This window comes from Pelophylax lessonae, assembly GCF_965119305.1.
Source record: "Pelophylax lessonae genome assembly, chromosome: 13".
NCBI classification, from domain to species: Eukaryota; Metazoa; Chordata; class Amphibia; order Anura; family Ranidae; genus Pelophylax; species Pelophylax lessonae.
Window position 1 is genome coordinate 14,536,999 of NC_138780.1, and position 14,422 is coordinate 14,551,420.

General features: G+C 43.4%; 1 long non-coding RNA gene across 1 annotated transcript; it reads left to right on the plus strand.

The window, feature by feature from the left end:
* Positions 1-2,115: 2,115 nt before the first annotated feature.
* On the plus strand, positions 2,116-13,973 carry LOC309569582. The gene is made up of 2 exons (XR_014226076.1): positions 2,116-2,148; positions 13,818-13,973. It is a non-coding gene; the product is annotated as an uncharacterized lncRNA (long non-coding RNA).
* Positions 13,974-14,422: the final 449 nt, after the last annotated feature.

Consider the following 14,422-nt stretch of genomic DNA (forward strand, 5'->3'; position numbering starts at 1 on the left):
GTGCCCATTCAGCCAAAAGAACAATTGTAAGGTCAAGTACAGATATTGGATCTGGTTTTTAGTCGGTGTCCCAATTCATCCCAAAGGGGATCAGTAGAGTTGAAGTCAGGGCTCTGTGAAGGTCACTTGAGTTCCTTCACACCAAACTGTTCAAACCATGTCTTTATGAACCTGGCCACCAATTATGAGGTCAGGTACCGATGTGGAATGGAATTATCTAGCTCAACATCAGTGTTCCAACTCACCCCAAAGATGTTCAGTAGGATTGAGATCTGGTCTCTGCAGAGGCCAGTTGAGTTGAACCATAGCAAACTGGTCCAATCATATCTTTATGGAGCTGGACACCATTTGTGAGATTGGATAAGAAGAATTGGTTTGCAGTTGGTGTCCCAATTCATCCCAAAGATGTTCAGTAGGGTTGAGGTCAGGGCTCTGTACAGGTCAATTAGCTTCCTCAATGCCAGACTCATACATCAACGTCTTTATGGAGCTGGCTTTATACACGGGGGCATAGTCATACGGTAACATGTAAAAAGGGTCTTCACCAAAGTGAACACTTGTCTAAAATGTCTTTGTATGCTGTAACATTGACAGTACTCTTCACCAGAACTCGATCATTTGTAGGGGTGTCCACCAACCTTTGACCTTATAGTGAACCGTATGCCCTCATTTCGGTTAGAGAAATTAGAAAGTCATGGTACTTCCTAGTATGGGAGACCATGGGATTCTCTCCTCTTCCCACAACAATGTAACCCTCATTAGCCCTGTGTATTCTCCAATACAGTCCCTGTGACAGTACTCACCGTCACTGGAATTTAAAGACAGATAATTAATGGTTTGGACTGCTTCATATTTGTCAGCAATATCTCCATATAGAAATATTAAGATTTATTCCCATTTGCCATTAAATCTGTAATTCCTAAATGCTGTGTATATTACATATCTTTCAATGTCAGCAATGTTTTCCTTTTGTTTGTGTATTGGGAGGGAATGTGGATTGCCCTGTCTCATTGTTAAGTGTTAATGACCTCCCATTGTTCTGTCTGTCTGCCTTAAGAGAAACGTATTATGGGATGTATGAAGATATGTGGATTGGATGCTAAGGGGGGGGGGGGGGAGATTGTCCCACGTTGTATATTTTGTACACTGTATGAGAGTGTAAAACTCTGTTCCTATTGGATGGTGAATGTAATGTCCAGTCTTCAACAAGGTCCACCTGGGTGATAACCTTGTGGGTGAAAACTGTATATAAGTCTGTTTTCTTGTTTAATAAAGTTGTTCTAGAGTTAGTTCACCCTCAATCTAGAGTCCTGTCTCTCATTGGGGGAATCGGCTACAAGGGATTGCTATGGTCCTCCATACTCCCTTGGATAATCCCTAAGCTCTTGTAAGAGCTTGTATAAGAGCTTGTTCTGCTGCACTCTGTGGGGAAAGAGAGGTTCACCCACAGGAACCTGGAGCCTTGTCGTAGGTCCAGGGTGGGTAGGAGATTGCGAGACTCCAACCAAGCTGCGGCGGTTCATGGGGTCTGAAGTGGTTACGGTGTCTGGTGGAGTGCTTGGAGCTACTCGGGAAGCACTAGGAGCATCTGTCAACAGAGGTACCCGGTCAGGGGTGCCCTGTTCCGTTACAGTCCCACCTAGCAGCTGATGGAACCTGAAGCAAACTTGCTGCTTTGCCCTGCCCATCGATAAGTCCAGCCCACCTACAGGAGCTTGCTGGACGTCCCATTCCATAACCATGTACAGGCATGTAAGGAACAGGTCCTCTTCAGATCTGCATAGCAGGTAGGACATGTATTTTTCAAAAAAACTGATGAATATTAAAACTAAGATGGATATAGTGCAGTGTTATGTAAAAGAGACATCTAAAATGGGCACTCTCAGCTAAGAATCAGGACGTTACCAAAGAGGAATGTACCTGTAGTTCTTAAGACATTTTTGTGAAATTAAATATTTTAGGAAATTAAATTACTTTAATGTGATCTTGAAGAGTTTTAATACAATCTTTCAACTTTCATCACAGAAGGACACACCCTTCATCTACAAACGGATGGATTTCCACTGTGGATTGTACTTGCCATCATTGCTGTTATTATTATTATCATTATATTTGTATCCTACAAGAAGCTAAAAAGAAAAAATATAGGTAAGTATTTGTTTAAAAAAAATATGCAATAATTCTAAACTGGTATCTATACTGAAGCTCAAACTACACAAAAAGCTTTGCTTTTCATTTGTGAATAATTCAGTGGCTGCAGCCTCCAGTGATAAATCATGCCATTCCATTGACCCATCCCAAGATCTTTAAAAGAACCAATGCTTCTGTGATTGAACTGATAAGGTCCGTAATTGGTTGCACAGGATCCAGGTCAAAGTTTCTGGTTTAGGAGTGGAAAGTATTAGAACCTCTGTCAAGCTTTATATGCTGTCTGTGTCCCATTGGAAGAGATTTCTGTTTTATCTAACACCCATTATATGGAAAAGAAGCCCAATCACTACGATCACAAGTTCAGGTGTCGTCAATCACTCCTACTTTTTTCCTGCTGTGGTCCTTAAAGGGGAAGTGCTCTCTGTGGCCTTTTAGCAGCACGTATCCTTAGGACAGAGTACCTGCTCCCTATAGAATAATATTATCAGCAATAGAATTTTGGCAGAGGTTGCAACCCTTCGTTAGAACATGTTTTTTATGGCTGCTTGTGCCCCCCTTGAGGAACTTCCCCTCATTTTATCTTCTAGTGACACATTGAGAAGTGAGGGGGAATTTTCCCAGTGGGGATACCATCACATACCTTTACCCTTACCTTACTCTTACATAGAATACGAAAGAATTGGAACCTCCATCAACTGTTAAATTCCGTTGGCATCACCATATAGAACAAGGCTTCTCATAGGGTTCCATAGAACATTAGGGTTCCTCCAGAGGTTGCTAGGGGTTCCTTGACCAATGAGCTATTTCTTCCTCTCAGATGAGTTCCCACTGACATCATTAATCTTTTTTAGTGATCTGTAAGGGGGTAATTCTTCCCAATGACTGCAATTGTTACGGAGAATTCTTCCCACAGTCCATCACACTAATGAATCATGAGTGGTAGATATAGTACAGTAATACCTTGGTTTGCGAGTATAATTGGTTCCAGCAGCTTGCTTGTAATCCAAAACACTTGTATATCAAAGCAAGTTTTCCCATAAGAAAGCATTGAAACTCAGATGATTCGTTCCACAAGCATTTAATGGTATAAATAAAGATATGCTGTTATTATATATAAAGTACATTACTGTACAGTATAAGTATGCCATCTCCTCTGTTAAACATTGTGTCCCTGTGTCCGTGCTGTACATAACAGATGCAGATTTATACTGTATTAGAGCGTATATCTGGCACTGTGTGACTGTTCACTGCAGTCCTCTGCTTCTCTCCTCCCCTCCTCCTCAGATGACGTCAGAAGGAGTGATCGGCCCCTCCCGCCGGGGAGAGCAGAGAGACGAGGCGAGAGAGAGGCAGAGAAACTAGGAGACATATACAGTAAGCGCAGGGACACTCTGAAACAGTATAAATCGGCATCTTTAACACTCTGAAACAGTATAAATCGGCATCTTTATATACAGTACAAGCACTGGGACACATAATGGTATGTAACAGAGGGCATTAACAGAGGGGATGGCATGCTTATAGTGTATAAAACTGCTCGTATATCAAGACAGTGCTCGTATATCAAGACAGATTTTTAAAAAAAATGTTGCTCGTCTTTCAAAACGCTCGTAAACAAAGGTACTCGTAAACCAAGGTTTCACTGTAATTTTTAGCAGGGGTTCCCTGAGACCGAAAAGTTATTTCAGGAGTTCCTCTATGTTGAAAAGGTTGAGAATAGTGTATATGGAAAAGAATCTTCCTGACCTGTCTGAGACCAGTCACGTGGGCAGTAATTGAGGGTGAAATTTCCCCATTGGGGACACCAGCACAAACCCTTCATGACATTTATTTAGAATAAGAAAGAATTGGAAGCTCTATCAAGTTTTGAATGCTTTTGGCATCACCATAAAAGATTATTATTCCTGATCTGTCACATGGCCAGGAATTGAGGATGAAATTTGCCCAGTAGGCACCAGCACAAACTTATAACCCTTCCTGACTCTTACGTAGAATAAGAAAATACTAGAACTGGAACCCCTATTGAGTTTTAAATACCATTGGCATCACCATATAGAAGATTAATCTTCCTCTTTTGTTCGATTAATATTCCTGATCTATGCGAGACCAGGCACGTGGCCAGGAAGTGAGGGTGAAATCTTCTCAGTCGGGGACACTAGCACAAACTTATAACCCTTCCTGACTCTTACGTAGAATAAGAAAATACTGGAACTGGAACCCCTATTGAGTTTTAAATACCATTGGCATCACCATATAGAAGATTAATCCTCCGCTTTTGTTCGATTAATATTCCTGATCTATCCGAGACCAGGCACGTGGCCAGGAAGTGAGGGTGAAATCTTCTCAGTCGGGGACACCAGCACAAACTTATAACCCTTCCTGACTCTTACGTAGAATAGGAAAATACTGGAACTGGAACCCCTATTGAGTTTTAAATACCATTGGCATCACCATATAGAAGATTAATCTTACGCTTTTGTTTCGATTAATATTCCTGATCTGTCTGAGACCAGGCACGTGGCCAGGAAGTGAGGGTGAAATCTTCTCAGTCGGGGACACAAGCACAAACTTATAACCCTTCCTGACTCTTACGTAGAATAAGCAAATACTGGAACTGGAACCCCTATTGAGTTTTAAATACCATTGGCATCACCATATAGAAGATTAATCTTCCGCTTTTGTTCGATTAATATTCCTGATCTGTCTGAGACCAGGCACGTGGCCAGAATTTGAGGGTGAAATCTTCTCAGTCGGGGACACCAGAACAAACTTATAACCCTTCCTGACTCTTACGTAGAATAGGAAAGAATTGAAAACTCTATTGAGTTTTAAATGCCATTGGCATCATCATATCAAAGATCAGCCTTCCTATTCTGCCTGAGACCAGTCACATGGCCAGGAATTGAGGGTAAAATTTCCCTAGTGGGGAGACCAACACAAACTTACAACCCTTTCTGACCTTTACGTAGATTAGGAAAGAACTGGAACCGCTATCGAGTTTCAAATGCTGTAGCCATCACCATATAGAACAGGGGTCTCCAAATCAAAGCAAAGGGCCAGTTTACTTTCCTTCAGACTTTAGGGGGGGAGGCAGACTGTGACTGGTGGGAGCAGAAAATTCTCCGACATCAGATGGCATAAACAATGCCCCGTCATTGGTTTGTACGAAAAGAATATTGCCCCATTGTTGGTATCAATGGGAAGAATAGCGCTCCATCGATGATGTTAGTTGGTGGAATAGAGCCCCAAGTGGCAGATAAAGGGATGCCAAGGGCCACATCTGGCCCTCCGGTTGCAGTTTGGGGACCAATGATTTAGAAGTTTAATCTTTCTGTTCTGTCTGAGACCAGTCACGTAGCCAAGGATTCAGGATGAAATTCCCCCATTTGGGACACTAGACCAAACTTACAACCCTTCCTGACTCTTATGTAGAATAGGAAAGATTTTTACATAATGTTTTAAATACCTTCGGCGTCATTATACAGAAGATTATACCTTCCTGTTCTTTCTGAGACCAGTAATGAGGTCAAGAAGTGAGAGGGACATAGACACCAGTAGAAATATTGCGCTCAACACATTAGTATTCACAATGAAAAGTGCACTTGTGCAAATAAATTATTATAAAAGTCTTTTGGTGCTTAAAATATCAAAAGGAGTTAGGTGATTAACAGCAGCAGTTTGATAGAAGCACAGACTTGATAGGAGTAAGATTCCAAAACCTCCACCTCCACACATTCACCCAGTGCTCTTATAAGATACTCCTTACCAGAAGGATATGACCCCTTGATTATAGGGGGTCACACAGGCATAATGAACAACATATAAACCGACCATCCGCACCAGATTCCCTCACCAACAGGAGTATGCAATCAGACCAGATATGGGATCCCAATGTAGGACATATAGGGAGGCAACAAGAAAGCTCTCATGGTGCAGTATGTCAATTCAAACGAACATATATTATCATGTATTGCACTTACTACAATCCGTAAGCAGAATCGCTTTGTACATCAGTAAAAACTCGGTAGCTGGAGTGTATGAACGCCGCTCCACGCCTGCGTTCCACCAACCCCGGAAGTTTACGGTCTCACGCTCCCGACGCACGTTTCGTCAGTCTGTGCTGACGTCATCAGGGGATCAAGAAACGTGCGTCAGAAGCGTGAGATTCTGCTTACGGATTGTAGTAAGCGCAATACGCTTACTACAATACACTTAACTGCTGTTAATCACCTAACTCCTTTTGATATTTTAAGCACCAAAAGACTTTTATAATAATTTATTTGCACAAGTGCACTTTTCATTGTGAATATTAATGTGTTGAGCTCAATATTTCTTACCAAAATTCATTTATCACGTTATTCACGTTGTTTGTTTGCAGCTCTCAGTGTGGAAGAAATTCCCCCTATATTTATTTATTTATTTATTTATCTATTTATTCACGTTGTATGTTCACCAACACATAAGTGGCCGTCAAAGGTTTTATTTGCGCAGTTCTTTTGGTATACACCAAATTTTTCCCATAGACACCAGTAGAACCACCTTCACTGCTCGACTGCAAAAACTATTTTTGTAGCACTTCAACAGAGTAACAATTTTTCAGGATCTCAATAAGAGCTGCGCATTCATTTGGCAAATATTATAAAGCACCAATAAAAACAATGTGGTGAGCAGGATCCAAAGACCGTTTAGAGATCAAAATAAATCAATCTACTGAATACCCATGCGGAAATCTAGACCGGGAACCCTAAGCAACCAGAGACGTGATCGAGAGGTGATGGGAGGGGAAAGACCCTCCCAGAAAGGTTGCAATGACAGGGCTCACAGGGTAGTATGTGCAAAAAAAGTCAAATTTTATTAATGAAGCGGTGCAATACAAAAACAGGTAAAAACTACCTTGTAGCAGTAGTGTCACAAGTAGTAAAGAGCCGACCCCTGGGGTCAGTGTGGGTGGCGGGTACAAAGTGGGGACACCACCCAAAGCCAGTACGCCACCTGGTGCAGGGACTGTGTCTTAAATAGCCCGATGGAGGGGGGGTAAATAGAGAATACACGGCTGTGAACCACTACTTCAATCCCTGTATGCTATCATATCTCCTCGTGTCTGTAAATTTAATACACAGTATGAGGGATGGGTCAATGAGACCCTAAGTCATAATTTAGGGTGTAGGTGTATGATAGCGGGGGGCTAAATGTGCTCCTGTGGACGAATGATAACTGAGAGTGGCAAGTACACTAAATATCACATTCTTTCCTAGGGATAATGTTAGTCATTGGAGGAAATCATAAGTGTACAGGGTGGCCACCCAAAAAGAGAGCTCGCTGGTACCCTGTTGTGGTCTCTTATTAGACCTGTTGTCACCTAACCAGTGAGGGCAAATGTTCCTACTGGGTTGTAGAGGTGGTTTGGGACCATAGAGCGGGTGTTGGCCCGGTGATGACGGAGCTAGTTTTCGGAAGTGTATGGGAATGGAGAGGATGGAATGGGGTGCCGGAAGAGAGGTAATAATTGGAAGGGGAGCAGTTAGTCCCAATTGGGGGGACGTTTCTCACTTGTGGGGGATACACGTGCCGCCTGTCCTGCTTGGTGAAGTTGGTTGCGACCTGGGTAGTTGCCCTACGGGGTGAGAGGGAGCTATGCGTCGGTAATCCACCCAACAGCCGAAGCTGAATGTTTGTCCATTGAAGGGTATGGGGAGCTGGCCTTACCGGAAGCTTCTCCTCCAGATTTCCCCGTGTGGTCGGGTGAGGTCCAAGGTCCCTTGTCCAGTAATACTCACGGCAGGCGGTGTGTGAAATATCCCCGTGCTGTGGTGAACTTAACGTCCTCGCTGGTGCTCCGTTCTCTCTTCGCCCATTCAGTATCCTTCCCCGGAGAGCAGTGTCCGCTCGTCCATGATGCCGGAGCGGCGTCTGCAACGATATTATATATATATATATATATATATATATATATATATATATATATATATTATAAAGCATTCCTGACCATACTACCCCAAGAAGGCTTTGGCTTCTTCTGAGATCTAGTAGCCCAGCTGGATCCACTTATGACCACCTGGAAAGACGGGGTCTGGTGCTTTGCACCAGAAGATACTCTATCCTAGAGATAATGGCTGCTAAAAGGACCACCAAGAGCCCTGACACTTCCCCTTTAAGGACCACAGCAGACTGAAAGTAGGACTTCCTGATAGTACCTGAATGTACTGTCATAGTGGTTGAGAAAGTATGCATGGGAGTCTTTAGCACGTTGACTTGTTACATCCTGACCACTGTGTGCTTCATCACCTCCCTTTACTTGATCTGCCAACATACAAAGTACATTTTCCAACCACCACTGTAAATACAATCTCACCAAGCCACTTCCTTAACACCCCCACTAAACCTTTATGCTGCACTGAAACAGTTTTACACTTTCACTTTTAGCTGATCTGCTTGATATCTTGGGGTCTTCACCCAAAAACTGAACCCTGAGGACTATAGGTTGGCCTCTCCAAGTTGTTGTCTGGCTATCATGCTGAGCCTTGACCAGCCAGTGCCCTCTACATACCTTAAACTATCTCAGATTCCGTGGGACTGTACCAGGATTTTAAAAAAATTTCAACGTGCCACAGATCTAGATCCAGTGTCCTGAACTTGAGTGCTGGATCACCTGCCAGAGTGAGCTCATCGCTGCTTCTCCTTTCACTGTCCAGTCACAGGCTGCAATGGATCCAAGATGACCTGGGCTCAAAGGAAGTGGGTTAAATAGTACTGGCCATCAGACTGAGGACATCTAGTGGCAGAAAAAAAGTATCGCAATGAAATTCTCTTGATTGAAGGTGAATATTGCAGCAAAAGCTGGCTTTTTTATTTTGTTGTATTTTTTGCTGGAGTTCTGCTTTGAAACATCCCATTTTTATTGCTGTCTGTGTTCCCACTGGGGATATACACCTTCCTATCTACATCAATTTACAATATGTGCTCAAATTACAGATACAGAGGACACAGAAGTCAGTACAGTCTGTGATAAGGTAAATATTATGCATATCACTAGACGTGGTACACATGAGGCCACATTTTTTTTAAAGAATACCAATCTGAAAAATACCATTATCCTGCTCAAATTGATACAGTTGCAAAGTGTCAATTCTGCATGAATGACTCCAAAAACACTTACACCTGACCACCACACCCACATGAGATTGTTGGACATCTCGTTTCGAAACTATGACTTTTAATATAGAGTTGGCCTCCCTTTGTGGCTTCGTAGACCCCCACTGATATGCCTAAAAGCTGTGGCCACCTGACCTTCACAACTACTGTATATGAGCTTGTTGGACATTCCATTGTGAAAACATGGATATTAAGATTGCGTTGGCATCCCTTTGTGATTATAATGCAATAGTCCCTCATTAATATGCCCATAAGCTGTGGCCACCTGACCATCACACCTATATGAGATTGTTGGACATCCCATTTTGAATCCATGTATCCATGGCCATTTATATGGAGTTAGCCTCCCTTTGTGGCTATAACATAGTAGACCCCCATCAATATGGCCAAAAGCTGTGGCCACCTGACCATTACACCTATATGAGAGTGTTGGACATCCCATTTCGAATCCATGTATCCATGGCCATTTATATAGAGTTGGCCTCCCTTTGTGGCTATAACATAGTAGACCCCCATCAATGTGGCCAAAAGCTGTGGCCGACTGACCATTACACCTATATGAGATTGTTGGACATCCCATTTCGAATCCATGTATCCATGGCCATTTATATAGAGTTGGCCTCCCTTTGTGGCTATAACATAGTAGACCCCCATCAATGTGGCCAAAAGCTGTGGCCACCTGACCATTACACCTATATGAGCTAGTTGGACATCCAATTCTGAAAACATGGATATTGGAGTTGGCCTCCCTTTGTGACTATAACATAGTAGACACCCATCAATATGCCCAAAAGCTGTGGCCAACGGACCATCATATCTGTATGAGCTTGATGGACGTCCTATTCAAGAAACATGGACAGTCTTATGGAGTTGGCCCCCTTTGTGGCTTCAAAATCCTCCACCCTTCTGGGAAGACTCTGCACAAGATTCTGGAGTAAGTCTTTGGGAAATTACATGTATTCAGACAAAAGAACATTTGTGAGGTCAAGTACTGATGTAACATGAGAAAACATAGCTTGCTATTGGCATTCCAATTCATTCCAAAGGTGTTCAGTAGGGTTGAGGTCAGGACATGGCGCAGGCTACTCGAGTTCCTCCATGCCAAACTGGTCAAATCATGTCTTTATTGAGCTGCCCACCATTGAAGAGCTCAGGTACTCATGTAACATGAGAAAACATAGCTTGCTATTGGAATTCCAATTCATTCCAAAGGTGTTCAGTAGGGTAGAGGTCAGGACCTGGTGCAGGCTACTCAAGTTAATCCATGCCAAACTGGTCAAATCATGTCTTTATTGAGCTGCCCACCATTGAAGAGGTCAGGTACTGATGTAACATGAGAAAACATTGCTTGCTTTTGGCATTCCAATTCATTCCAAAGGTGTTCAGTAGGGTAGAGGTCAGGACCTGGCGCAGGCTACTCAAGTTCCTCCATGCCAAACTGGTCAAATCATGTCTTTATTGAGCTGCCCACCATTGAAGAGGTCAGGTACTGATGTAACATGAGAAAACATAGCTTGCTATTGGAATTCCAATTCATTCCAAAGGTGTTCAGTAGGGTAGAGGTCAGGACATGGCACAGGCTACTCAAGTTCCTCCATGCCAAACTGGTCAAATCATGTCTTTATTGAGCTGCCCACCATTGAAGAGGTCAGGTACTGATGTAACATGAGAAAACATAGCTTGCTATTGGAATTCCAATTCATTCCAAAGGTGTTCAGTAGGGTAGAGGTCAGGACATGGCACAGGCTACTCAAGTTCCTCCACGCCAAACTGGTCAAATCATGTCTTTATTGAGCTGCCCACCATTGAAGAGGTCAGGTACTGATGTAACATGAGAAAACATAGCTGGCTATTGGCATTCCTTCAGTAGGGTTGAGGTCAGGACATGGCGCAGGCTACTCAAGTTCCTCCACGCCAAACTGGTCAAATCATGTCTTTATTGAGCTGCCCACCATTGAAGAGGTCAGGTACTGATGTTGGATGATAGGACCTGGCTCATAATTGGTGCTCCAAGTCATTCCAAAGGTGTTCAGTATGGTTGAAGTCAGGACCACTCCGCTTCCTCCACACCAAACTGGTCAAACCATGTATTTATGGAGCTGGCTTTGTAAATAGGGGTACGGTCATTGGTGGAACAGAAAAGGGTCCTCAACAAACTGTTACCACAAAGTTGAAAGAGCCCAATTGTCTACAATGTCATCGTATGTTGTAGTGTTCACAGTACCCTTCACTGGAATCACTTGACCTGGACTTGGAGGGTGGTCCACATATTTTTGGCTAAAAAGTTGTCATGATCCACATATTAACATACAGTATATACAAACTCACGTAACCACTTGAGTAAATTGATATCTAACATGTCATGCTTAAAAATTGTGCACGCTCATGGAATGGCGACAAACATTGGTACTTAAAAATCTCCATAGGCGACGCTTTATAAATTCCTACAGGTTACCAGTTTAGAGTTACAGAGGAGGTCTGAGGCTCAAATTATTGCTCTCGCTCTAATGATCGCGGCGATACCTCAGATGTGTGGTTGGAACTCTGTTTACCTATGTGGGCATGACTTGCGTATGCGTTCGCTTCTGCGCGCGAGCTTGGAGGGATGGGGTGCTTTTAATTTTTTTTTCCTTACTTATTTTACCTTTTATTTTTACATTGTCCCATTAAAAAAAAATTTTGACCGCTTTTTTTCCTATTACAAGGAATGTAACTATCCCTTGTAATAGAAATAAACAGGACAGGGACTCTTTAATGTGAGATCTGGGGGTCAAAAAGACCTCACATCTACACTAAAAAGCAAAAAAAAATTAATTTTTTTTTAGCAAGAAAAAAATTGGGCCCTTTAAAGGCCGTTGGGCGGAAGCGACGTATGAGTTGCGTGGGGGCCATCTTGCCCTCACTCGACTTCCTGCCTGGGACACTAAAGGACCAGATCGTTTTCCCCGCTACCGACGGCTCCGATAAATGGGGAAAACGACCCGGAAGCTGCGGGAGGGGGGTGGGCACCTCTCCCGCCACCCTTAAAAGTGATCCCGCTGCCGAACCGACACTGGGACCACTTTTATGTGAAAGAGGACCACCGGCCGTGTAAAAAAAAACAGGGCTATGGCAGTTAGCTGCTTCCATAAAACCGGTATTTAACGTCAAAGTAGCTACGTAAATACGCGACGAGCCGCCCGGAAGTGGTTAAAGTAATAATTTTCATGTTAGGTGTGGTGGTCCATTAAAGATAACTGGTCATTGTGATTTTCATATGGAACAACTTTGTTCCCCAGAAACAGAAGATGCTGGTTACGTAGATATACACTATACCACCAAAACTATTGGGACGGCTGCCTTTACACGTACATGAACTTTGATGGCATTCCAGTCTTAGTCCGTAGGGCTCAATATTGAGGTGTCCCACCCTTTACAGCTATAACAGCTTCAACTCTCCTGGGAAGGCTGTCCACAAGGTTTATGGTGTGGGTTTTTTTTTCCAGGGGTCCCAATACTTTTGGTAATATAATGTATATTAGCACATGCCCCTCTACATAACCCAACGTGTTGGTTCTGTCCTGCCTTATTCTCATCCTCAGGCTTTCTTTGCCTGGCACATGTTTTTCCCCTGGGTGAATATTGTGTCACATGACCCTTCACCAGGCATAAGATACAAGGAATGTCTGTCATGATGGGCCTCCACAGTGGAGCAGCTAAGCTCTATCTTGTCTCATGAGTGGTTCAGGGGACAATAACTACACTGCTAAATTAAAGGAACACTTTGAAAACACATTAGATCTCAATGGGGAAAAATATCATGCTGGATATCTATACTGGTATGGACTGTGCCCGTTGCTCGCCTCTTCGGGGGTCAAGGAGGCAGTGAAGCCCTTCTCTCCCTCCTGGGCTCTCAGGCCTGTAAACCTTCCCCACGGAGGCTGTGGGCTGCCCACTCACTCGCTCGTCATGTGCAGATACTGTATATTCTTGCACCTCGACCTTGCCACTGTTTGCCGCCACGCTCCCACCGCCACCAAACCTGGACACTCCATAGACTCTCTCGCGTACCCACAGAGATGGCTCTGCGTGCCATGAGTTTGCCATCATTCCCATAGACACGCTCCTAAAGCTTTTGGACAGCCTTCCCAGAAGAGTTGAAGCTGTTATAGCTGCAAAGATTGGGCCAACTCAATATTGAACCCTACAGACTAAGACTGGGATGCCATTAAAGTTCATGTACGCGTAAAGGCAGGCGTCCCAATACTTTTGAAAAGCTAGTGTATGTCCTACTTGGCTGGCAAGAGGTTAGACTGATCTCCATCAAATGCATCCTTTTAAGCTGTATTGGAAGGATTGGTGCAGGTCACAGTCAGAGGAGGGGAACAATAAATGCACATGACCTGATGTTGCATAATATTACTAATGCTGGAGGTCCCCATAATGTCATCTTGTACACAAGACTCATTACTTGCTCCTATATGTCTGCACTCTGCAACTGTTTAAAAACCCCTTTTTTTCTGATTCTCTGGCAGGTGCCCTTTGCTGAAACCAGTTTGAAAAAAAAACAAGTGGCCGTCAACACACAGCTGCAACATGTGATACAACTGCGTAGAAAATAAATGATTTCGCAATGTTTCATGTGATGAGTGTTTTGTACAGGCGTGGCGGAATAAATATATGCTGTAGATTCTTTAGTTTTGGTTATGCTTTTTTTTTTTTTTTATTTAAAGCGTAATAATGAGTTCTCCCCTCCAGGCCCTTCCCTGGTTTTTCCCAGTGGTGGGTGGTCTTTGATGATGCAGAAACTTGATGGCATCAGGGGCACTCTTTGCATCATTGTATGTGTGCTTAGGGCTCCTTGGAGATGCCTCCCCCCCCCCCCCCCATCCTCAGTGCAGCATGAAGATGAAGGAGAGAGAGGCAGCAGCGTGGAGTGCCACCTCCCTGAAATGAGTTTTTGCAGGTTGGTATGCCTGTGAAACCCCACCATCACTCACAGTTTGTCCTCAGTCTTTCTGATGGTATCATACTGGGCATCATAGAACCTGGAAAACTGAGGACACCTAGTGGCAGATTTAGTTAATCACTGATCAAGAACAAGCATGCAACCAGTAAATTGTTGAAGCATTTAATATAC